Below are 23185 nucleotides of genomic sequence, written 5' to 3' on the forward strand. Positions count from 1 at the left end.
AACTCTGTAATGTTGATTGAGGGATAAGTATTGATCAGGACATTGAGGATATCACCCTTCTACTTCTTCAAAATAGTGATAGGGGAACTTCTACATCCACCTAAGACTACAGTCAGGACTTCAGTTTAGCTTCTCACCTTGAAAGACGGCACCACTGACAATGCAGCATTCCCTCTATGCTGCACTGGAGTGTCAGCAGAGGTGCTTGAAACACTGAAGAAATGATGTGAAATATTTACTTATGTTTTTTTTCTGGCGGCTTCTGCTGATCTTTGCCTATTTTACGGCAAGAGAACAGGAGAACTCCCAATGAAGTTCAACCTCTTTATCCCCTCACAGTGTCAAACTTGCATATATTATCATTTTACAATCCTACGGCATTAGCTAAATAATCTCACCAGATTATTTCCAAACCTTCCTAACCCACAGCCACTTCCTTCTAGAAGGACAAAGGCAGCAGATACATGGGATCACCATCACCTGCAAGTTTCCCTCCAAGCCACTCACCATCCTGACTTGGAAATATATCGTAAGAAGTCTCACAACACCAGGTTAAAGTCCAACAGGTTTATTTGGCAGCACAAGCTTTCGAAGTGTCGCTCCTTCTTCAGGTGAGTGAGGAGTTGTGTTCACAAACAGGGCATATATAGACACAAACTCAATTTACAAGATAATGGTTGGAATGCGAGTCTTTACAGGTCATCAACTTTTAAAGGTACAGACAATGTGAGTGGAGAAAGGGTTAAGCACAGGTTAAAGAGATGTGTATTGTCTCCAGCCAGGCCAGTTAGTGAGATTTTGCAAGCCCAGGCAAGTCGTGGGGGTTACAGATCGCGTGACATGAACCCAAGATCCCGGTTGAGGCCGTCCTCATGTGTGCGGAACTTGGTTATCAGTTTCTGCTCAACGATTCTGAGTTGTCGTGTGTCATGAAGGCCGCTTTGGAGAACGCTTTCCTGAAGATAACACGAAGATAACACGAAGCTTACACACAACTCAGAATCGCTGAGCAGAAACTGATAACCAAGTTCCGCACACATGAGGACGGCCTCAACCGGGATCTTGGGTTCATGTCACACTATCTGTAACCCCCACGACTTGCCTGAGCTTGCAAAATCTCACTAACTGTCCTGGCTGGAGACAATACACATCTCTTTAACCTGTGCTTAACCCTCTCTCCACTCACATTGTCTGCATCTTTAAGAGTTGATTACCTGTAAAGACTCAGGTAAAGACCATTATCATGTAAATTGAGTTTGTGTCTATATATGCCCTGGTTGTGAACACAACTCCTCACTCACCTGAAGAAGAAGCGACACTCCGAAAGCTTGTGCTGCCAAATAAACCTGTTGGACTTTAACCTGGTGTTGTGAGACTTCTTCCTGTGCTTACCCCAGTCCAACGCTGGCATCTCCACATCTTGGAAATATATTGCCATTACTTTGCAATCGCTGGGTCAAAATCCTGGAATTCCCTCACTAATGGCATTGTGGGTCAACTCACAGCACATGGACTGCAGTGATTCAAGAAGGCAGCTCACCACCACCTTCTCAAGGACAACTAGGCGATAAACACTGGCCAGCCAGCGATGTCGATGTCCCACAAATGAATAAACAAAAAAAATCAAGGTCCAATTATCAGTCATGATCTGAGGAAAGGTATAATATTGTATGAAATGAAACAGAACTCTCTGCTTAGTCTCAAATTGAGACCAATTTTATTCTGTGAAATCATGTTTAATACAAGCTGTGCTGAAGATATCAGCTTGTGATCCATTATAAAATGTTAGTTATTGCAGTGGTTTACTGTTTAACTATACTGCCTGTTTTAGTACTCAGCTACATTAACTAGGTAGGCCCTGGCTTTGATCACTGATCCTATTGAGTGGTCTTATCGCTGCTGCCACAGTAGTTGAGTCCTAAAACTAGCTTCAGAGCCACTAAACAAGGAAAGAAGATCAATCACATGACAGCATTTCTCAATGATGCCTTTTGACATCACGTCACGTCGGAGCAGTTTCAAATAGATTCATCCAGACATGAACCTGTTGCACAGATCCCCCTGGGGGTGTTGAGTTTAGTATCACCCCCGAGGGAGAGGGTGATAGACAGGCAGTGCCCTGGCAGTACCAGCTGTGTTAATGGGCAGTGCCAGGGTTGGACCCTAGTGGGAGCCTCATGGAAGGGGGGTGGGGATCATTTATTTGTGGTGGCAGCCGGGAGTGGACGCGGGAGCTGGGGATGTTGGCGATGACCATTTGGGCAGTGGGGTGGTGGGTGCCAGCTCTGGCTGTGTGGGTGGTGGGGGGAGGGGGGGAGAGGAAGGGGTCCGATGTATGGGAGAAGGGAGGGTGGGTGCAAGAACACAGACTGTGCGGGGATGGGGGGCAAGAGGTGTCAACCGATCACAGGATTGGGGAAGAGATGCCGACTCCAATCAGGGGATGGGGAAGAGGTGCCAACTCCAATCAGGTGGGGGAGCTAGAGAGAGAACCAAATTTTTCTCGCTGGAACCAACACTCACTCTTCCACATTCTGGTAAGATCATCCCCCTCAATAATCTTTTACACACACTATCCCTATAACCATTTACATTACTGTTAATCAGAAATCTATCAGTCCCTACCTTAAACAAACTCAGTGACTGAGCTACTGGGGTAGAGAATTCCAAGATTCACAACTCTCTGTGTAATTTCTCCTCATCTCGGTCCTAAGTGGCTTCTCCCTTAATTTGAAATTGTGCCCCTGGTTCTAGACTCCCCAGCCAAGAGAAGTATCTTATCCGCTTCTGCCCTGCCTATCCCTTCAAATATTTTGTAGGTTCCTATGAGTCTAGTCTCAGTAAATGAATCCACAATGTGTTTACACAAACCCTCATGATGCTTGGTGCCTTTATACCATTATACAAACATGACACCTTTGACTTTAGCCTGGCCAATAGCAGCCATATTTTCCTCACTATTATCATCACTGGCCTTCCCCCATCACCTTGCCAACCCTGATGGCCTTTATCTACTGGTGGTCAGAAGCAAGCATCTCCTGCATCCCATGCCACACCAGATTCATCTTTGGCCTCCTCCATCACTGCTTTACCACCTCTTTGCTATCCTCCCCCACTTTGCCCCCTTGCTTTGACTCCCATCCCTAGTTCTCCCATCACCCCTCCCCCTCCCCAACCCCACCCCCATGCTCCATTGCTTCTTTCTCAGTTATCAGGGTCATTTCATGTAGATGAGTTTAAGATGTTTCTGAATGATATCAGATGCAGGTTGGCAGAGTGGTTAGCACTGCTGCTTCACAGCGGGTTCAATTCCCGGCTTGGGTCACTGTCTATGTGGAGTCTGCACATTTTCCCCGTGTCTGCATGGGTTCCCTCCGGGTGCTCCGGTTTCCTTCCACAATCCTAACGATGTGCTGGTTAGGTGCATTGGCCATACGAAATTCTCCCTCAGTGTACCCAAACAGGCGCCGGCGTGTAGCAACGAGGGGGATTTTCACAGTAACTTCATTGCAGTGTGAATGTAAGCCTACTTGGGACACGAGTAAATAAATTTTAATATGGCACAATATATATAGAAATCTTCCATGATGGCTTTATGGTTGTTCTGAGGTGGCATGCTTCATTTATGAGTAAATAAACACAAGATTTCTGAACAGCCTCTTGGAAAGATAATGCTTTTTAAATGGATTCTAAATTACATGATTGGTTATCACTGCTTGAAACAGCAGGGGAGAAATGGACTGCTCCCTGAAAATGGACATGGGATTGCAGGATGTGATTAACCCACAACCATTCATTGTGTTGCAGGCAGCTTGTTAAATTGACACTGCCTGCTTTTTCAAATGATTTGTGTGTGCTGTCTACACTCCCCACAGCATTCATCAGCAGAGGGCCTGATATCACAGAGTTCCACCAACTCTGAAAGGGCAAGTGCATTTTTGATGAGGGGAATTTCACTAACTTCATTGCAGTGTTAATGTAAGCCTTACTTGTGACTAATAAATAAACTTTAACCTTTTTTTTTACTTTTTTTCATTTTTGATGCAAGAGATGGAAATTTTGTCAAAAAGCAGTCTGGCCAATGAGAGATCATGCTTCAAATTTATCAGATACTGCACTGGTAATTCTGTGGAAGAGGTAGAAAGAAGAGATGTTCTGAGGCACAGGAGGCCCTCTAGCCAGACAGTCAGGAGGCAATTGGAAAGTATATTGATGGAGGTCAGTGGTCATGGACTTAATACCTGACACAAGTTATCAAGGTCAGTATGTTTATCTTCAAGCGCTATTTCATACCAACTGCACTACTATCCTCATCCACTGCTCAACTCATCACTCCCAACTCCCATAAGTTTCTCTCTGTTAACGAAGAGGCTTTTATTGTGTGTCGAGTCATCTGTTGTGTGTTCAAACGTATGTCTGGAGTCTGATTGCAGCCTTGCATGGCTTTCCATCATGTAGGCAAAGATGAATTAATTATCCTTAGCTACCTGTATTTTCTGCTGTTTGAGCACCACTCCTTGAGCTTGCTCCCTGGGTAGTTCTTTCTTGCATATTTTTCTCCCTGTCTGTGGTGGACATGCCACATTTCCTGAGATTTACCTTCAAGCGGTCCTTGACCCTTAATTTTAGCCTACTCGCACGTCCAAGTTTAAGGTGTGAATACATGACCACTTTAGAGATGTTATCATCAGTCATATGTACGATATGACCACTTCATCTCAGCTGGACTCTGATGAGTGCTTCAAATCCAGACATTTCTGCTCTTTGGAGCACCTCAGTGTTGGACACTTTGTCCTTCCAATTGATGTCCAGTATGTTCTGAATGCGTCTCATGTGTTCAAATGTTAAGTATTTCTGGAGTAGGTGGTCCATGTCTCACCGGCATAAAGGAGGGTAGGTATTACTACACCTTTGCACACACCAAGTCTTGTTTTAAGTTAGATAGCTCATTTCCTCCACAGTCTCTTGAGAAAATGGGCAAAAGCTGAGCTTGCTCTGGCAATTCTACATCTGACCTCACTGTCAGTATAGACATTTCTGGAGGTTGTGCTTCTCAGACAGGTTAAGTTACCTCCAGCTTTCAGAACTGTATCAGTAATTGGAGTACAGTTAGAATTTGGTGGTGATTGGTGGAATATCTCTGTTTTCCTTAATCTGATGGTTAACCCATAGGGGTCAGCTGCTTTAAAATCAGTCCAGTTCTTTGAAAGTCACGCTCACAGTGTGACATGAGGGCACAGTAATTGGCAAACAGCAATTCCTATGTCATTAGTTGAGGATTTCAGGTTAAAGAGGTCATCTCAGGTTAAAGAGATTGCCATCTGTTATGAATTGGATATATATTCCATCAGCATTTCCATTAAATGTCCCAGAAAACATGGCAGAAAAGAATATATTGAAGAACACAGGGGCCAAGACACTCACACCTGCTTTACATCACTTGCTACATGAAAGGGGTCGATGTATTCGACACCATCTGCGAGTCTGACCACCATTCCATTGTGAAACTCCTGTCTCAGATTTACACATCTATCAGGATATCCAATTTTGTCTCAGGCTTTCCATAAGACCCCTCTATTTGCTCAGGTCAACCAAAGCACGGTAGAATCTCATCTGTTTTTTGTGGCATTTCTCTTGTTTTTGCTGAAGGGTGAAGATTATGTTGCTATTGCCTTTGCCTTTCCTGAATCCACTTTGACTTTCTGGCAGTAATGTTCTTCTATCAGACTTAGCAGTCTGTTGAGTAGAACATCTGCTAAACTCATAACACATCTCACAGACAGCTAGATTCATCTGTGGGTTGTCGAGCAATCATGGCATCTTTAAACTTCTGAAGAATGGTTTGTTGGTCCCACGTGCTTTGATGTAATTGTGTGAATTTGATAGCTTGCTGGGGGTCCCCAAGATCTCATTTGAGCCTGGAGCTTTCCGTGAGGTTAGAGCTTTGTCAACCTCCACAGCAGAGGGTTTGCTCTCCAGGTTCTCTCACTTGGGTCAGTCTGGGAGCTTATCTACAGCTATCCTATTTATGATGGATGGGCAAAGTGCTTAGTCCAATGCTGTGCCAAAGTGGCACGGTGGCACAGTGGTTAGCACTGCTGCCTCACAGCGCCAGGGTCCCAGGTTCAATTCTGGCCTCGGGTCACTGTCTGTGTGGAGTTTGCACATTCTCCCCATATCTGCGTCGGTTTCCCCAGGGTGCTCTAGTTTCCTCCCACACTCCAAAGATGTGCAGGTTTGGTGGATTGGCCATGCTAAATTGACCCTAATGTCAGGGGGATTGGTAGGGTAAATGTGTAGGGTTATGGGAATAGGGCCTGGGTGGGATTGTGGTCGGTACAGACATGATGGGCCGAATGGCCTCCTTCTGCACTGTAGGGATTCTATGGATTCTATCAGATAACTGTTCTGTCTGTCAGGTGAGATTCCCTGTCAGCGCTGAGAACAGGCGAGTTGCCATGAAGGTGGACCATACACAGTCTTGAGAGCTTCATAGGAATTCCTCGTGTCATAGAATCAGAGACATACAGCATGGAAACAAGTCCTTCGGCCTAACCTGTCCATGCCAACCACGTTTCCTAAACCGAACTAGTCCCATTTGCCTGCGTTTGGCCCATATCCCTCTAAGACTTTCCAATCCATGTACCTATCCAAATGTATTTTAAATGTTGTAAGGTCGTACTCATCAGCATATGCATAAGATTCCTGGCTTGTTTGGCCCACCATTTTTCTTGCATCCTCACAGCTTCTTCTGTAGGTTCCTTTTGCTCTGCTGGAGTGATTTCTTAGCAGATCCACCTTTGTTTCCCAACCATGCTGCATTTTATTCAATGTGCTCCTTACCGTGATCACCATTTTTATTGAACTCATCTCAGTGGGTTCTTTTCATTGGCAGCTTCCAGGACTGTATCTGAAGTTCGACCGTGCCACTTCAACTTGGGTTTTCTTTGTTTGGCAGCTGTTCCTCAAGTCTGATCCTGAATTGTTCACAATGTCCTATGGATACCAGGAGCTTTCCCCCTCCCAACAATCTCCATTAATCAACACTTAATCCTTCAATCGCCTCACCCTCACCACTGCTGTAAACCTCTCTCCCGCAACTCATGCATATAGCAGCGTTTCAACTCAGACAGCGCATCGTCTGAACATATTGCAGGATACTCATTGACATTGTTCCCTCGACCTTGCATGAGAAGGTGGCATATTGCAGGAGGTTGCAACAAAGAACTGGAGGAGGACAAACGTGCCTGCATTTTCTTACCCCCACAGAAGAGGCAGTACTGGTTATGATGAGAAGGGGTATCACTGAAGTGGGGGGCTGAAGGGGTTGATGATGAGAGGGTACTGCCTTACCTCATCTTCCTTCTCTCATCGCACTTTGCTTTTATCTCACAATCTTTTCTGACTGAGAAGCTGCAGGTGATGAAAACACCGGTAAAACAATTGCTCCCTAATGAAGTTGGTTCTTCCTGCTGAGAGCCTTTTCCACTTTCTTCCTCCTCCCTCTTCTAGCAACTTGTTCTGCTCTGTGTAGCATTTCTTCTTTCACCCCGTCACGCTCAACTCCAAGAGGAAGTCCTACCATGCTATTCATCATAGAATCATAGAATCCCTTCAATGCAGAAGGAGGCCATTAAGCCCCCTTCACTGTGTTGTGTCTAGAAGCAATTTTTTAAAAAATCAACAAAAGAAAATACAATTCAGCACCAAGTAGATCATTCCTTGTACACAATTGAAACTTCAGGCAGGTATAGAAAAGCTTCAAAAAGATACAATTGCACCATCAGCAAGAAGAAATAATCCAACAATAAACCTAGATGCAATTCATGATTTCATTAAATAGCACTGGTTTGGGGATGTCTTTCGTGTCGTTTAATGTTGGCTTCAGATGTGCAAGGTTACGAGAGCTAGATTTTGGAATTTGAAAGTGGCAGCACTAGTTTCAAATCAGGACAGACAGATTGGCATGATAAATCTGCCAGCTTTGCTTGATTTGCATGCTGCCAATTGTCGTCAGGTGCATCCAAACCTGATGTAAAGTTACACAGACACTGACAGTTTTCTGGCACTACATCTAGACATTGTTCAGGTATAAGTCCAAACTGGGACTATAAATATCCAGGCACAAAATTGGAAAAATACTGAAAGTGCTCAGTGGATCATGCAGTATCTGTGGAGTTAAACAAAATAAATGTTTCAGGTATGACCTTAAATCAGGGATGGTAGCCTGACCTGCTGAATATTTGCAACAATTTTTATTTTTAGTTCAGATTTCCAGCATCTGCAGAATTTTGCTTCTGTACTATATGAATCTCATTTTATGGAGGCTTGGCTCAATCCTGCCCTCACACACATCTACACATGTAGGCTTTCCAACAGGGTTAAATAGATTGTGAGCAGGAATAGAAAAATAATTATATGTTCCCCTCCCTAGCTCACGGAACTAGAAACTATTTTAAGACCCAATTCTCGTTGAAATCAACTAACTCAACAAGAGCCAGTAATCAAATCTTTATGGTGTGGTGAGTCATAATGATCTGGTGTGCCTACCTCAAAAGTTGGCTGAGATTTTCAAAAGAGGGCTGGGATGTATACTTGATAAGTAAAACTTTGTTGGGGTATGCGAAAGAGCAAGGGATTAGGACTAATGGAATAGCTCTGCCAAAGAGCTGGCACAGTTTAAAGTTTATTCATTCGTGTCAAAAGTAGGCTTACACTAACACTGCAATGAGGTTACTGTGAAAATCCCCTGGTTGCCACACTTCAGCGCCTGTTCCAGTACTCTGCGAGAGAATTTAGCATGGCCAATGCATTTATCTTTTGGACTGTGGGAGGAAACCAGAGCACCTCAAGGAAACCCATGCAGACATGGGGAGAACATGCAGACTTTGCACTGCCAGTGACCCAAGCCAGGAATCGAACCTGGGTCCCTGGCGCTGTGAGGCAGTAGTGCTAACCACTGTGCCACCCCTAAAGGACACTTCAGGCATAAGGGACTGAATGAGCTCCATATCACATTTGCTGCATGAATCTCTGAAAAATTGTCTATGTTCCTTGCACCTGTAACTCAGACCTGAATGGGCATTGGGAGTTAATCATCAAACTACTGGGAAAGTTGATTTGGCAGTTATGGTCACAAGTGAAGAAGGTACCAACAGTCAGAGGCCAGTTTGTGTTAAATCTGATTCCACAGAATAAAAATAGCTCTAATCTGATAGTGATCAAAAGTATAGACAGTTGCATTCAAGCGAAACATGACATTAACTGAGGTCTTAGTAATATTAAAATGACCTCATGCCCATGAATGTGAAATATAAAATTATTCTCTCTGTTCCTGTCGCCTTTTACGTGAGAAATGCTGAATAAATATATTTATAAATGTCAACAGATTTCTTAATTTTGTTATGCACATTCTGAAAAGAACTATTAATCAATATCCCAATCCATTTTCAAGTGATCAGTATGCACACAAACGGAATAGACACTGTTTTGACATCCTTTGTTTCCCATGAATCTCTTGAGTCTCAGTAATTAACATTCTGATTAATTAATCAACACAAGGCATTTAAATAGCACTTTGAAAGCTGAACAAAAAATCTCATTATGGAAAGTGTTCACTTCAAATTCGCCAATCATCTGGCGCTAAAAAATAACAATGTTCGACATACATGGGGTGGCACAGTGGTTAGCACTGCTGCCTCAAGCGCCAGGGACCCAGGTTTGATTCCCCACTTGGGTAAGCTAGCTTGTGACACAAATAAATAAATACTTACTACACATTTTAACAATTAAAGAGTCCTGTCCCAATCTTCCCCATCCCGTGCAAGTTGAGCAAGTGTATGCAGATGGACCCTTTATCTTCTGGCGTTGTCAGCTATCCCATGTGCGCTGTTATTTCTGTTCAAACTCCGCCCTTTCTTCCTGTAGCACAAATACTGTGGACCAAAAAGCAGCATCTCATTGTGTATGGCACATAGTGAGCCATGGCAAATATCCCTCCAGAACAGACTACTGAGTTCATATTTACCAAAGTGAAAGGAAACTTCTGTTAAAAACTTTGATTTCCAGTCACGTTTTCGCAGATACTTAAAAGTAACCAACAACAGCTGTTCCTTAAAAGTTTTTTGGAACCAACTTTCCACAGGCCCGTATTTAAGAATCATATATAACTGTAAAGAAGAAAGAAATGGTGGAGATCTATGTTGCTCTGTCTCCACTCCAACCCTTTTATCTTGCCTTGCGAGTTTTAGCGTCCCCAGAGGCTGATACTCAACATATGCACCAATGACAAGAATACAGAACAAGAACTACTTTTCATCCAATTCCGGCCTAATGCTTCAAATAAATGAGGTTGGGTGCTTCCAAACACCACTTTACCATCAATGGTAAGTGCTGGAATTGTCCAAATGCATAAAATACATAGGAGAGATAATGCAATCAGTGTGTATTCTGCTAGAGATAGGAAGGTACAAAAATATGCACCAAGCCAATGTAACCATACGGATAGAACTGGCCATATTTCAGGAACATTTTAAAGTTGAGCACTGAATTATTCACCAAGACACTTTGTACAACACATCAGAGATGAGAAGAAAAACCGTGACTGTTGGAAATCTCAAATAAATATTGGAAATGCAAATTTGAGTGTCAATTCATGAGAACTACCTTCATATTTGAACTTCATTTTATTTCTGAGTCATATTACAGTCCCGCCGAACTGAATGAAGATTTAAATAGCTGCATCCGCCAGCGACGGTGGGGGGTGGGGGGGAGGGGAGAGACATGCTGCGACGGGACCGTAAAATCTTGGCCATGTTTATATCACCATGTAATCAGTACGGAGGCTGAGGAGTTCCAAATCAATCAATGTGAAATGTTACAAGATTTTATTTTTAATTTTACCCATTTTATCATTTATATTGTGAAGAATAGTAGAATATTTCATCATAAGAAATAGGAGCAGGGTAGGCCATTGGCTTTTCAGATCTGCTCTGTCATTCAATAAGATCCTGGATGATTTCTTTTAAATGAACTCCACTTTCCCATGCAGTCTCCGTGTCCTTTGATTCCTTCAGTGTCCTAAAATTTATTGATCTCAATCCTGCATATACTTATTGATTGAGCATCCACAGCCCTTTGGGATAGAGAATTCTAAAGATGCACAGTTCTCATAAGTAAAGAAATTTCTTCAGAAATGTTCTTGTCTCAGTCTTAAATGGCTGACCTCATATCCTGAGGCTGTGACCCTCCTAGTTAGACTCTCCAGCCAGGGGAACAGCCTATCAGCATCTAACATTAGGATTTGCAGGTCGAACACTGTTTGATTGCGTTATTAATGCCCTATCAAGTCCTGGGGTGGGACTCAAACCCGGGGTTTCTGGCTCAGATGCAGTGCTGCCACCCACTGCACCACAAGACCTCCTCCCTGACCTAATGATTATCCTGCATTGCAGAACAACCCCATTATCTGTTGGCATTGTAATACAGAGATCAGCCACATATATCTAGCATATTCTAGAAACATATCATGGAGCTTAAAAAAGTCAAGTGTAACATCCATAATCCATTTTTGCTGATTTTGTGTTTTGTCAGTAAGAACAAATAGTTTAATTTTCCATCTCGCTCCCACTCTAACCTCTTGGCTCTCATCCTCCTACTCCATTCACAGTTTGATGAACAGCACTGATGATTAGATGCTTCACAATCTTCTGGATGCGACAGTGGGTTCAACAGTTTCAGATTATAACCACCACTAACAATTTTTAATAACATGTGTCAGCAATGGAATTGCTGTTAGCATATAAAGCCTCTTTCGACCTATCTTTTGTTTCCTTACTTGCCTGACCGCTTTTGCCTTCAGCCATTTGCAAATACTTTACTGCAAAGTGCTTTGAGACGCCCAGTGGTCATGAAAAAACTGGATGTAAATGCAAGTCTTTCTTTTTGGGCAAAAAAGTGTTACAACTCTAACTTATTTCGGTTCTGACAAAAGGTCTAATCTAAATTACAATTCTCTTCACTAAGGCAGACTTTTATCCGGTTCCATAGCGAGATATTGCCAGAATACATTGCTAGTCTGTTGCCAGGGGCTTATAGCTTGAGGAGCACCACCCCACGTCAAGTCTGGCTGACTAGGAGACTGTCCTGCTCTTACTGCCAGCCATTGGCTTAATTGGAAGGATTTGCAGGGTTGACACACTCAACCTGTTTGGCCATATTATGAACACATCTTTCTTGGCCATCAAGTCCTTGAGTGGGACCGAACTCAGAGCTTCTGGCTCAGATGCAGGGATGCCACCCACTGCACCACAGGACTTCCTCCATGGCCTAAGACATTGGCTGGAATTGTACCAGCACTCTCGCCCCGATTCCAGTGGCATCGGACAGGATCGTACGAACCTCGGGCAGACGTGCTGGTAAAATTCCGCCCATTAAGTCTATTTTCCTACCCACAGGCACTTCTTTGATCCTGCCGAATATTTTCAGTATTTCTGTTTTAACGTTGTTCTGTTTGTTTATAGTATCTTACAGATCATCTAGCACTATTTGAGACTAATCGATTGAAGTCCATGGTTGCCATTTTAATAATAGAATGACCTGAGCTCTTATGGCACTCAGATTCCATACAAGAAGGGAACAACCTACCCTGGGATCCAGCTTGACAACAGCTTAACACCAACCTATTTATCTTCTATTGGGAACAGATGTCAGAAAACCCAGGGCAGCAACATGATTTTGAGATTCACTAAATTAATGATCAGACAACAGAGTGCTCTAACTTCTAGAATGCATTCCCGGAAAGTATGACATCCTGAGATCAAAAATTATCCCCCAGTTTGTGATATTGCAGCATTGTCCTAGAACAAATCAAAATCTTCGGTGACTGCATTGAGCTTACTCATACTGTACAAGCACTCTCATAATCTCCAAGACTTTGGAAAGCAAAAGAAAAAGTGCTCTGTCCATCTTCAGTTTAGGCTGTAAACTATAGAATAGATTTATTAAAATTAATGGAAAGATATTTGCAAAAGACAATACAGCACATCACAGTAATTTTCAGGACTTTACCTACTCCTGTAGTACAGCAATAACATGAACGTGATCCTTTGCTAGTTTATCCCAAAATAGAAGACTGGAATTCACAACTATCTATTGTTGTGTGATACTAAGCACATAATTTTGATTGGATGAATTCAAGGCCAGAGCCAGCAGTCTGTAATTAATAATCTTTGCTCACTTCACAATCAAAACATAATTACACAGGATTAAAATTTACAAAGTAATTTACACTTTCTGAGCCTGAAGAAAACAAGCAATCAAGATTAAAGTGACCAGTCACATCCCTAAATTATTATTAAGAGTACATAAACTTTATTCTTATATGAATCCTGTTGAACTCCTAATATATTTTCTTGAGTAGGAGACAGAAGAAAATTGATATGAAATGGTAATGAATTCTCAAGGACAGAATTTGGCCAACAAAGACAGCCAGGGTCTCAGTTGGTTGATTCTAACCATATGGCAATAGAAGGCTACAAGTGGTTACAATTGGCATTCCACATTACTGACCAATGACTCCTACTGGTATTTGGCACATGTTGAGAACAGCAAAAAACTGGGTTGCGACATCGCTATTGTCAAAAAGCTGGCTACATTACCCAGGCATACACCTGAATAATAATTAAAACACAGAAAATTGGAGCATGATTAGGCCATTTGGCCCATCTAGCCTGCTCCACAATTCAATGTGATCATGGCTGATCCTCTACTCAGCAGCATATTCCCATGCTCCCCCCATACCCCTTGACACCTTTTAGAGCCCACCTATTTCCTTCTTAAATATATTCAGTGACTTGGTCTCCACAGTCTTCTGTGCTTGAAAATTCCACAGCTTCACCACACTCTGAGTGAAGGAGTTTTTCTTCATCTCACTTCCAATGACCTTCCTCATATCCTGAGACTGTGGCACCTTATTCTGAACTCCCCAGCCAGGGGAAACATCACCCATGCATCCACTCTGTCCAGCCCTGACAGAATTTATATGTTTCAATGAGATTCCCTCTCATTCTTCTGAACTCCAGTCACCGCCTGCCACTCCGAAAAAGACACATTTATTCTTACTCTGTTTCCTGTCTGCCAACCAATTCTGAATTCCATGCCAATATATTGTCCCCCAGTGCATGAATTTCAACTTTGTATGCTAATCTTTTATGTGGGACTTTATCAAAACCTTTCTGAAAGTCCAAATTAGATAGCAAATGCTGCTCATGGAACCATCTCCCACCAAAGGACGCAATTGTTTTACTAGAACAAAGAACAAAACAGCACAGGAACAGGCCCTTTGGTCCTCCAAGCCTGCACCGATCATGTGTTCCTAACTAGACCATCCGTTTGTATCCCTCTACTCCCAGTCTGTTCATGTGGCTATCTAGATAAGTCTTAAATGATCCTAGCGTGTCTGCCTCAACCACCTTGCTTGGTAGTGCATTCCAGGCCCCCACCACCCTCTGTGTAAAAAATGTCCCCCGCATATCTGTATTGAACCTTGCCCCCCTTATCTTGAACTTGTGACCCCTTGTGTTTGTCATTTCTGACCTGGGAAAAAGCTTCCAACTGTTCACCCTATCTATGCCCTTCATAATTTTATAAACTTCTATTAGGTCGCCCCTCAACCTCCGTCTTTCCAGGGAGAACAACCCTAGTTTACTCAATCTCACCTCATAGCTAATACCCTCCATACCAGACAACATCCTGGTAAACCTTTTCTGCACTCTCTCCAAAGCCTCCATGTCCTTCAGATAGTGTGGCGACCAGAACTGGACGTAGTATTCCAAATGTGGCCTAACCAACATTCTATATAACTGCAACATCATATGCCAACTTTTATACTCTATGCCCCGTCCAATAAAGGCAAGCATGCCATATGCCTTCTTCACCACCTTTTCCACCTGTGTTGCCACCTTTAAGGATCTGTGGACTTGCACACCCAGATCCCTCTGTGTGTCTATACTCCTGATGGTTCTGCCATTTATTGTATAGCTCCCCCTTGCATTTGATCTACCAAAATGCATCACTTCGCATTTATCTGGATTAAATTCCATCTGCCATTTCTCCACCCAATTTTCCAGCCCATCTATATCCTGCTGTATTCTCTGACAATATTCGTCACTATCCGCAACTCCAGCAATCTTTGTGTCGTCCGCAAACTTACTAATCAGACCAGCTACATCTTCTTCCAAATCATTTATATATATCACAAACAGCAGAGGTCCCAGTACAGAGCCCTGCGGAACACCACTAGTCACAAACCTCCAATCAGAAAAAGACCCTTCCACTGCTACCTTCTGTCTTCTATGGCCAAGCCAGTTCTGTACCCATCTAGCTAGTTCACCTTTGATCCCGTGAGATTTAACCTTTTGCACCAGCCTGCCATAAGGGACCTTGTCAAATGCTTTACTAAAATCCATGTAGACGACATCCACGGCCCTTCCCTTGTCAATCATTTTTGTCACCTCCTCAAAAAACTCAACCAAATTTGTGAGGCATGTCCTCCCTCGTACAAAACCATGCTGTCTATCGCGAATGAGACTATTCAGTTCTAAATGTGCATACATCCTATCTCTAAGAATCTTCTCCAACAATTTCCCTACCATGGACGTCAAGCTCACTGGCCTATAATTACCCGGGTTATCCTTGCTACCTTTCTTAAATAACGGGACCACATTTGCTATCCTCCAATCCTCTGGGATCTCATCTGTGTCCAATGAAGAAACAAAGATTTCTGATAGAGGCCCAGCAATTTCATCTCTTGTCTCTCTCAGTAATCTAGGACAGATGCCATCTGACCCTGGGAATTTGTCTACCTTAATGTTTCCTAAAACACCTAACACTTCCTCCCTTGTAATTGCGATTTGTTCTAATGGGTCTATACATCCCTCTGAGACACTACCAATCAACGTGTCCCTCTCCTTTGTGAATACTGATGCAAAGTATTCATTTAGGATCTCACCCATTTCCTTGGGTTCTAAGCATAATTCCCCTCCTTTGTTCTTGAGAGGTCTGACTCTTTCTCTGACAACCCTCTTGTTCCTAACGTATGTATAAAATGCCTTGGGAATCTCCTTAATCCTGTCTGCCAAGGACATTTCGTGACCCCTTTTTGCCCTTCTAACTCCCTGTTTGAGTTCTTTCCTACTTTCTCTGTATTCCTCCAGTGCTTCATCTGTTTTTAGCTGCCTGGACCTTATGTATGCCTCTTTTCTCTTTTTGATTACACCCACAATTTCTGTGGTTATTTGGCTCTCGAATCCTACCTTTCCTGTCCTTCCTTTTTACAGGCACATGCCTGTCCTGCTCTCCTATCAACTGCTCCTTAAAAGACTTCCACATGCCAGATGTGGATTTCCCCTCGAACAGCCTCTCCCAATCAACAGCCACCAAATCCTGCCTAATCCGGCTGTAGTTAGCATTCCCCTAATTCAGCACCTTACCCATAGGACAACACTCACCCTTTTCCATGACTATCCGAAAGTTTACAGAATTGTGGTCACTGTTCGCCACATGTTCCCCCACTGAAACTTTGATGACCTGACGGGGCTCATTCCCCAGTACTAGGTACAGTATAGCCCCCTCTCTAGTTGGACTATCAACATATTGTTCCAAAGAACCTTCCTAGACACATTTTACAAATTCCTCCCTGTCCGGACCCCCAGCCCTAAGGGATTTCCAGTCTATATGAGGGAAATTAAAGTCTCCCACTACAACAACCCTATTTTATCTACATCTGTCCAGAATCTCCTTACATATCCATTCCTCAACTTCCCGTAGCAGAAGGGAGGAGAGTGGAGAGGGAAAAAAATCTGGAAGATTTAACACCTTGCTAGTATTTGCCACGTGTTTAGCCCAATAAGAGATAGAAGCATATACCCTCATATTTGGAAAATGTGAAGGTGGTCAATTTCATTGAATTGAATTGATTTATTATTGTCATATGTATTGGGACACAGTGAAAAATGGGGACACAGAGGCTTAGTGGTATTATCACCAGACTAGCAATCCAGATACCCAGGGTAATACTCTGAGGACCTGGGTCAAATCCCACCATGGCATATGGTGAAGTTTAAATTCAATAAAAAAGTTTGGAATTATAAAGTCTAATGATGACCATGAAATCATTGTCAATTGTCGGAAAAACCTATCTAGTTAACTTATGTCCTTTAGGTTAGGTCAGGTGGATTGGCCATGCTAAATTAACACTGGTGTCAGGGGGATTAGCAGGGTAAATATGTTGGGTTACGGGAATAGGATCTGGTGGGATTGTGGTTGGTGCAGACTCGATGAGCCGAATGGCCTCCTTCTGCACTGTTGGGATTCTATGATTCTACAAAATCTGCCATCATTACCCCGTTTGGCCTACATGTGACTCCAGATCCACAGCAATGTGGTTGACTCTCAAATACCCTCAGGGATGGGCAATAAGTGCTGACTCAGCCTGCAATGCCCACATCCCATCAATAAATATGAAAAAAAGAAAATAATTGTTTCTTGAGAACTGTCAGAGAGTGACATGGGGAGTTAATGAACGCCCTTAAGATGATAGTTGGACTATTTTTGATTTTTTTGCAGGATGCTTACCAGCCTGCTCCATAGAGGTATTGCATTTGTGTGTATCAGTATGTAAGCTAACAGCACAGTTTGTGAAGCATGCTCACTGTCTTTCCAATCTGCTGTCTGTACTTGACAACCTATTGGCCAATTTCCAGTTTGTGCAGCTCAGAAGCCTTGCCTAGTCAGACTTTCTTGCATCCTCTGATAGCCAGCTGGCTGGAGTTTTGGGACAAGCTTAAGTGATGCTTGTAGGTCAGGTGTCACTTTCCTCAGTGGGGGATTGTTGAAGTCACATCTCGAGAATAGTTTTTTAGCTGGTATAAATATTTCATTAACAAAGTTTAAATGCCAGCTCTTTTCTTTTTACCATTTAACAATATAATTTTGTTCTATTGATGCTTGCTAAATAAATTTCACACTCCCCCACGTGAAGCAATTGGATTTGACTCCAAGCTGTATTAAGTTGTTTCATCTTAGTCGGGGCATCACTAATGGCCACTGCTCCTTTGGGTTAGGGATGGGAAAATCAGTTATGGGCTTTCATTTCTGACTTATAACTAATAACTTCTACTGAGTCAAAATAGATGTGAATGTAAGTGGCCTGGAGATTGGGCTTCACCAAGGCTTCCCATGATCAATAACTTACTAACAAGTCAACAGCTAAGCAGAACCAGTGGGAGCTGGACAAGGTACTTCATAGTAACTGATGCCCGTGGGACTGGCCGCAGGCTAAATCTCAATACTTGCAGGAGAGGAAGGAGAATTTTAAAAAAATCATTTCTACATTGTAGTCATTGGGGTCAATTTTCATTTCCCTGTTTATGTTTTTTTTTAAATGATTGAGAGCTAACAAACTTAATTTCCAGCTCAGGCTACTCATCTCATTGTTCACAGTTCCAAATACAGATTTGTATAGAGGAAGAGAGAAGTGATGGGACTGGAAAATTGGGTGTTGGTGAAATTCAAAGAGCCACACGCAATTAAACAAAGTAAAAGGGAGAAGAGGGCAACACACATCTTTGCATTGTATGGAAAAGCCAGAAAGACAAAAGGTGGAATTTTCCGGCCATTCACACCAGCGAGATTCTCTGGTCCCGTTGCAGTGAACGGAGATTTGGCTGAGCGCCAAATTCTCTGTCTTTGCTGCAGTGACAGCGGGGCGTGAACGGCCAGTAAGGTCGCACCCAAAATCTTTGGCAGCCTTTGCCCAGGATTTAGGAGCATGGTCTAAGAAGTGAGAGTAACTGCAAGTATGGGGTACATTTTGCAGTCCCACCCGCCATGAAAATCATCACAGGCAGGATGGAGAATTTGATGGACTGGTGAAAGGTCTGTTCACTTTGGACAGGAATTTCTGGGGTGCATGTAACCAGAAAATCCCGCCCTTAGCTCTTCTGATGAAGATGACCAGGAACAATAAGAGGGTCACTGCCAGCAGCCTGCAGATAGCCACTCAACTTACTATCCAAGAAATGCTGAATTAAAAAATGACTAAGCAAAACACTACCAAAAAATAACAATAAGAACAACAACTTGCATTTAAATCACAGCAACGCTTCCCAAGATATCTGCAGCAACCGACTCAAGAACAGCTTCTTCCCTGCTGCTGTCAGACTTTTCAATGAACTTACCTTGCATTAAGTTGATCTTTCTCTGCACCCTAGCTATGACTGTAACACTACATTCTGCACTCTCTCGTTACCTTCTCTATGAACGGTATGCTTTATCTGTGTAACGCGCAAGAAACAATACTTTTCACTGTATGTTAATAAATATGACAATAATAAATCAAATCAAAAGATCTTCTATTCTGCACTTGCACCTGATTTGTCCATATTTTCACCATGTCTATAGTTGTTTCTTCTATAGTTCTTTCCACCACCGCAAAGAATGAACCTCACATTTAAAAGATGCTGGCTGCCTTTAGGTAGAGTCATAGATTTCCAGATATCGAGCACTGTGCTTCCCTGTCACCCTGCCCAAACCTCACATTACACGTGTAGCCAACGAGTACAGTGGGCACCAAATTACCCCTTCACCTTTAATACATGTTCACTAATAAGATAACGGCCAGGATTCTCCCAAAAATATTCTAAGTGTCAAAGTCGCGTAAAAACTGGAGTAACTCCCGCTGGTATTTTTAGTGGGATTTTCAAAATGAATCTCCCACACTCTGTGCACTGCGGAGTGCCTCAGGGAGATTCACAATGAAAATCCGGGCGTGAGGCCTATTCCCACTGGAGGGGCCAGCAGCATAGTGCTGAGTGGGTCACTGCGCATGCGCCAACCTGTCAGAGCAGAGATTGGCGCATGCGCAATGGCCCCGCACTGCTGGCTTCCCGATCGCTGGCTAGCACAGCAACCCCCAACACTGCCCCTCTGATCCCCCCACCCCCTCGCTCACTGGCCTCCCGGATGACTCCAGGCCAGCCCGGACCTCCCCCTTCTCCAGCCCACCTCAATCTCCCTGAATGCCACCCCCCCCCCGACAGTCCTGATCTCTCCGAACCCCCCGGTGACCCTTGCTCCTCGCCCGGCCATCCCAGACCACCACCCCCCACCGGCACCTATACCCCCACCCTGATAGCCAGCCTCAGTCATCCCTTCCCTCCCTTTGGCACAGATCCCTATGCAGAGTGGCAGCGGGACCACCCACCGATCTCCCCCATAGGCCCTATCCCCCAATATGCCCTGCCCCCTTAGGCCCCGCTCCCTTGGCACGGTCCGATGCCCTGTGGGCAGTGCCAAGGTGCCCCTTGGACATTGCTACTTTTCCCCTTGGCCAATGCCAGGGCCAGGCTGTCATTGCTGGGCTAGTATGCCCAGAGGGCACCCCCACTTACTCCTGACCTCCTTGCCCCCTTCACTCCAGCGGGATTGTGCCATGAGCTCCCCATTAGTGGGGAGCTGTTGTAAACCCCGCTGGAGTGAAACACTCCTGGCGGTGGGCTGGCGGGGCAGGGCGGGGGGAGGGGGGGCAGTGGGGAGGGGAGGAGGCTAGAGGCTCAGAGACTTCAGTCGTGGGCCTGCTAATAGGATTTAATAGCAATTTCAATATTCAAATCAGCTCCACGCTGATTTCCAGCGTGAAGCTGATGACGCCGGAAATCCTGGCTCCGAAGACACACGGAGGCTGTGGGTGCCCAGCGGGGAGCCCACTTAACAGCCTCCGCTGATGTCTCCTGGCCCGCTGTGCTGCGAAAGCAGAATTGCCCCCGAAATTCCACATACGGTTCCATGGCACAGTGGTATAGTGATTAGCACTGCTGACTGTGGAGTTTGCACATTCTCCCCGTGTCTATGTGGGTTTCCTCCGGTTGCTCTGGTTTCCTCCCACAATGTGGAGATGCCGGCGTTGGACTGGGGTAAACACAGTAAGAAGTTTAACAACACCAGGTTAAAGTCCAACAGGTTTATTTGGTAGCAAAAGCCACACAAGCTTTCGAGGCTCTGAGCCCCTTCTTCAGGTGAGTGGGAATTCTGTTCACAAACAGAACTTATAAGACACAGACTCAATTTACATGAATAATGGTTGGAATGCGAATACTTACAACTAATCCAGTCTTTAAGAAACAAAACAATGGGAGTGGGGAGAGCATCAAGACAGGCTAAAAAGATGTGTATTGTCTCCAGACAAGACAGCCAGTGAAACTCTGCAGGTCCACGCAACTGTGGGAGTTACAAATAGTGTGACATAAATTCTGATTCTAGGATCGCATGATAAAGACTCAGGAGGAAAAAAGCAGAAATATTTATGTGAAATAGTGTGACATAAACCCAATATCCCGGTTGAGGCCGTCCTTGTGTGTGCGGAACCTGGCTATCAGTTTCTGCTCCGCGACTCTGCGCTGTCGTGTGTCGCGAAGGCCGCCTTGGAGAACGCTTACCCGAATATCAGAGGCCGAATGCCCGTGACAAACACGGGACACAGTGGACAGAGTACCCTTCGTTGTCCAGTACTTCCCCGGAGCGGAGAAGCTACGGCATCTCCTCCGGAGCCTTCAACATGTCATTGATGAAGACGAACATCTCGCCAAGGCCATCCCCACACCCCCACTTCTTGCCTTCAAACAACCGCACAACCTCAAACAGACCATTGTCCGCAGCAAACTACCCAGCCTTCAGGAGAACAGTGACCAAGACACCACACAACCCTGCCACAGCAACCTCTGCAAGACGTGCCGGATCATCGACACAGATGCCATCATCTCACGTGAGAACACCATCCACCAGGTACACGGTACATACTCTTGCAACTCGGCCAACGTTGTCTACCTGATACGCTGCAAGAAAGGATGTCCCGAGGCATGGTACATTGGGGAAACTATGCAGACGCTGCGACAACGGATGAATGAACACCGCTCGACAATCACCAGGCAAGACTGTTCTCTTCCTGTTGGGGAGCACTTCAGCGGTCACGGGCATTCGGCCTCTGATATTCGGGTAAGCGTTCTCCAAGGCGGCCTTCGCGACACACGACAGCGCAGAGTCGCGGAGCAGAAACTGATAGCCAGGTTCCGCACACACAAGGACGGCCTCAACCGGGATATTGGGTTTATGTCACACTATTTCACATAAATATTTCTGCTTTTTTCCTCCTGAGTCTTTATCATGCGATCCTAGAATCAGAATTTATGTCACACTATTTGTAACTCCCACAGTTGCGTGGACCTGCAGAGTTTCACTGGCTGTCTTGTCTGGAGACAATACACATCTTTTTAGCCTGTCTTGATGCTCTCCCCACTCCCATTGTTTTGTTTCTTAAAGACTGGATTAGTTGTAAGTATTCGCATTCCAACCATTATTCATGTAAATTGAGTCTGTGTCTTATAAGTTCTGTTTGTGAACAGAATTCCCACTCACCTGAAGAAGGGGCTCAGAGCCTCGAAAGCTTGTGTGGCTTTTGCTACCAAATAAACCTGTTGGACTTTAACCTGGTGTTGTTAAACTTCTTACTGTGTTCCTCCCACAATCCAAAGATGTGTGGGTTTGATTGATAGGCCTTGCTAAATTGACCCTTAGTGTCAGGAGGATTAGCAGGGTAAATACGTGAGGTTACAGGAATAGGGCCTGGGTGGGATTGTTGTCAATGCAGACTCGATGGACCGAATGGCCTCCTTCTGCACTGTAGGGATTCTATGATATTTATTAAGACATCCACATCAGGTACATAAATACTGGGAGAATGTTTCTCCTGACTGTGAGGGAAGAGGTGCTATTCTGAGATGGAGTGGGCTGAGAGAGAGAGCTGGAGACCAGCAGTGGTACATGAGAGCTGAAATCCAGAAACACTTATGAGGTGAGCAGATATATGAGTGGCTGGTGAATTGTAAGTTCCTTTTTTCTCTTTAATTTGGGCACCAATTTAAACTGGTACTGGGGTGATATAAGTATTGCATTAAATTTATAGCTTAACTTGTTGAAATACTTGACGTATCCACAAATAGTCATTGAGTGGCATTTCTAAACTTAATTAGTTAAATAAAACACAACAAAGGTGGCACGGAAGGTGATGTGTTGTAGTTGTGGCATGTGGGAACTGACAGACACCTGTGTGATCCACAGCAGCCTTGACTGC

The sequence above is a fragment of the Mustelus asterias genome, chromosome 5 (assembly GCF_964213995.1).
Source record: "Mustelus asterias chromosome 5, sMusAst1.hap1.1, whole genome shotgun sequence".
NCBI lineage: Eukaryota > Metazoa > Chordata > Chondrichthyes > Carcharhiniformes > Triakidae > Mustelus > Mustelus asterias.